This window comes from Sycon ciliatum, chromosome 9 (genome assembly GCF_964019385.1).
Source record: "Sycon ciliatum chromosome 9, ocSycCili1.1, whole genome shotgun sequence".
NCBI lineage: Eukaryota > Metazoa > Porifera > Calcarea > Leucosolenida > Sycettidae > Sycon > Sycon ciliatum.
In genome coordinates, this window is record NC_088651.1 from 7,619,981 (window position 1) to 7,624,263 (window position 4,283).

The 4,283-nt window shown below is 44.1% G+C and overlaps 1 long non-coding RNA gene across 1 annotated transcript; it reads right to left on the reverse strand.

The window, feature by feature from the left end:
* Positions 1-1,445: 1,445 nt before the first annotated feature.
* On the reverse strand, positions 1,446-3,318 carry LOC135825253 (uncharacterized). Its single transcript, XR_010555039.1, has 5 exons — positions 3,262-3,318; positions 2,528-2,585; positions 2,161-2,218; positions 1,808-1,865; positions 1,446-1,498 (listed from the first exon to the last, which is right to left on the reverse strand). It is a non-coding gene; the product is annotated as an uncharacterized LOC135825253 (long non-coding RNA).
* Between the last annotated feature and the right edge of the window lie 965 nt (positions 3,319-4,283).

The window sequence follows — 4,283 nt, forward strand, 5'->3', positions numbered from 1 at the left end:
GACAATGACCATCCTCATCTCGTTGTGTAGCTGGACATAGACAAGAACACCAAGAAAAAGACCCACATTTCTCTAAAGAACTCGCCCAGGGCTGCTGAAAGCTGAAAAAGAACTTATCTAGAAGTTTGGGGCTTTTTACCCGTGAATCTTCACTTTGCGACTAAACTATTCACAGCAGTGCCAAATTTTCTAGGTCACTGAAGGCGGGTGCCAGCGCCCTACAAACAAACCAAAAATGAAACCAATGCGACCACTGGAATTACAGCTGGGTCATGTTATACAGAGGTATGTTGAAATTGAAAGGTCAGCACAAATGGTCAAAATCCGACATTTTCTCACCTTTCTGCCCGTTCGAAGCTCAGAAAATGACAATGACCATCCTCATCTCGTTGTGAAGCTGGACATAGAAAATAGCACCATGAAAAAGAGCCACATTTCTCTAAAGAACTCACCCAGGGCTGCTGAAAGCTGAAAAAGAACCTATCTAGAAGTTTGGGGCTTTTTACCCGTGAATCTTCACTTTGCGACTAAACTATTCACAGCAGTGCCAAATTTTCTGGGTCACTGAATTCGGATGCCAGTGCCCTACAAGCAAACCAAAAATGAAACCAATGCGACCACTGAAATTACAGCTGGGTCATGTTATAGAGAGGTACGTTGAAATTGAAAGGTCAGTACAAATGATCAAAATCCGACATTTTCTCACCTTTCTGCCCGTTCGCAGCTCAGAGAATGACAATGACCATCCTCATCTCGTTGTGTAGCTGGACATAGACAAGAGCACCAAGAAAAAGACCCACATTTCTCCAAAGAACTCGCCCAGGGCTGCTGAAAGCTGAAAAAGAACCTATCTAGAAGTTTGGGGCTTTTTACCCGTGAATCTTCACTTTGCGACTAAACTATTCACCCCAGTGCCAAATTTTCTGGGTCACTGAATGCGGGTGCCAGCGCCCTACAAGCAAACCAAAAATGAAACCAATGCGACCACTGAAATTACAGCTGGGTCATGTTATAGAGAGGTACGTTGAAATTGAAAGGTCAGCACAAATGGTCAAAATCCGACATTTTCTCACCTTTCTGCCCGTTCGCAGCTCAGAAAATGGCAATGACCATCCTCATCTCGTTGTGTAGCTGGACATAGACAAGAGCACCAAGAAAAAGACCCACATTTCTCTAAAGAACTCGCCCAGGGTTGCTGAAAGCTGAAAAAGAACCTATCTAGAAGGTTGGGGCTTTTTACCCGTGAATCTTCACTTTGCGACTAAACTATTCACAGCAGTGCCAAATTCTTAGGGTCACTGATTGTGGGTGCCAGCGCCCTACAAGCAAACCAAAAATCAAACCAATGCGACCACTGAAATTACAGCTGGGTCATGTTATAGAGAGGTACGTTGAAATTGAAAGGTCAGCACAAATGGTCAAAATCCGACATTTTCTCACCTTTCTGCCCGTTCGCAGCTCAGAAAATGACAATGACCATCCTCATCTCGTTGTGTAGCTGGACATAGAAAATAGCACCATGAAAAAGAGCCACATTTCTCTAAAGAACTCACCCAGGGCTGCTGAAAGCTGAAAAAGAACCTATCTAGAAATTTGGGGCTTTTTACCCGTGAATCTTCACTTTGCGACTAAACTATTCACAGCAGTGCCAAATTTTCGGGGTCACTGAATGCGGGTGCCAGTGCCCTACAAGCAAACCAAAAATGAAACCAATGCGACCACTGACATTACAGCTGGGTCATGTTATGGAGAGGTACGTTGAAATTGAAAGGTCAGTACAAATGGTCAAAATCCGACATTTTCTCACCTTTCTGCCCGTTCGCAGCTCAGAAAATGACAATGACCATCCTCATCTCGTTGTGTAGCTGGACATAGACAAGAGCACCAAGAAAAAGACCCACATTTCTCTAAAGAACTCGCCCAGGGCTGCTGAAAGCTGAAAAAGAACTTATCTAGAAGTTTGGGGCTTTTTACCCGTGAATCTTCACTTTGCGACTAACCTATTCACAGCAGTGCCAAATTTTCTGGGTCACTGAATGCGGGTGCCAACGCCCTGCAAACAAACCAAAAATGAAACCAATGCGACCACTGAAATTACAGCTGGGTCATGTTAGAAATTGAAAGGTCAGCACAAATGGTCAAAATCCGACATTTTCTCACCTTTCTGCCCGTTCGCAGCTCAGAAAATGACAATGACCATCCTCATCTCGTTGTGTAGCTGGACATAGACAAGAGCACCAAGAAAAAGACCCACATTTCTCTAAAGAACTCGCCCAGGGTTGCTGAAAGCTGAAAAAGAACCTATCTAGAAGGTTGGGGCTTTTTACCCGTGAATCTTCACTTTGCGACTAAACTATTCACAGCAGTGCCAAATTCTTAGGGTCACTGATTGTGGGTGCCAGCGCCCTACAAGCAAACCAAAAATCAAACCAATGCGACCACTGAAATTACAGCTGGGTCATGTTATAGAGAGGTACGTTGAAATTGAAAGGTCAGCACAAATGGTCAAAATCCGACATTTTCTCACCTTTCTGCCCGTTCGCAGCTCAGAAAATGACAATGACCATCCTCATCTCGTTGTGTAGCTGGACATAGAAAATAGCACCATGAAAAAGAGCCACATTTCTCTAAAGAACTCACCCAGGGCTGCTGAAAGCTGAAAAAGAACCTATCTAGAAATTTGGGGCTTTTTACCCGTGAATCTTCACTTTGCGACTAAACTATTCACAGCAGTGCCAAATTTTCAGGGTCACTGAATGCGGGTGCCAGTGCCCTACAAGCAAACCAAAAATGAAACCAATGCGACCACTGACATTACAGCTGGGTCATGTTATGGAGAGGTACGTTGAAATTGAAAGGTCAGTACAAATGGTCAAAATCCGACATTTTCTCACCTTTCTGCCCGTTCGCAGCTCAGAGAATGACAATGACCATCCTCATCTCGTTGTGTAGCTGGACATAGACAAGAGCACCAAGAAAAAGACCCACATTTCTCTAAAGAACTCGCCCAGGGCTGCTGAAAGCTGAAAAAGAACTTATCTAGAAGTTTGGGGCTTTTTACCCGTGAATCTTCACTTTGCGACTAACCTATTCACAGCAGTGCCAAATTTTCTGGGTCACTGAATGCGGGTGCCAACGCCCTGCAAACAAACCAAAAATGAAACCAATGCGACCACTGAAATTACAGCTGGGTCATGTTATACAGAGGTACGTTGAAATTGAAAGGTCAGCACAAATGGTCAAAATCCGACATTTTCTCACCTTTCTGCCCGTTCGCAGCTCAGAAAATGACAATGACCATCCTCATCTCGTTGTGTAGCTGGACATAGACAAGAGCACCAAGAAAAAGACCCACATTTCTCTAAAGAACTCGCCCAGGGCTGCTGAAAGCTGAAAAAGAACTTATCTAGAAGTTTGGGGCTTTTTACCCGTGAATCTTCACTTTGCGACTAAACTATTCACAGCAGTGCCAAATTTTCTGGGTCACTGAAGGCGGGTGCCAGCGCCCTACAAACAAACCAAAAATGAAACCAATGCGACCACTGGAATTACAGCTGGGTCATGTTATACAGAGGTACGTTGAAATTGAAAGGTCAGCACAAATGGTCAAAATCCGACATTTTCTCACCTTTCTGCCCGTTCGAAGCTCAGAAAATGACAATGACCATCCTCATCTCGTTGTGAAGCTGGACATAGAAAATAGCACCATGAAAAAGAGCCACATTTCTCTAAAGAACTCACCCAGGGCTGCTGAAAGCTGAAAAAGAACCTATCTAGAAGTTTGGGGCTTTTTACCCGTGAATCTTCACTTTGCGACTAAACTATTCACAGCAGTGCCAAATTTTCTGGGTCACTGAATGCGGGTGCCAGCGCCCTACAAGCAAACCAAAAATGAAACCAATGCGACCACTGAAATTACAGCTCGGTCATGTTATAGAGAGGTACGTTGAAATTGAAAGGTCAGTACAAATGGTCAAAATCCGACATTTTCTCACCTTTCTGCCCGTTCGTAGCTCAGAAAATGACAATGACCATCCTCATCTCGTTGTGTAGCTGGACATAGACAAGAGCACCAAGAAAAAGACCCACATTTCTCTAAAGAACTTGCCCTGGGCTGCTGAAACCTGAAAAAGAACCTATCTAGAAGTTTGGGGCTTTTTACCCGTGAATCTTCACTTTGCGACTAAACTATTCACAGCAGTGCCAAATTTTCTAGGTCACTGAATGCGGGAGCCAGCGCCCTACAAGCAAACCAAAAATGAAACCAATGCGACCACTGAAAT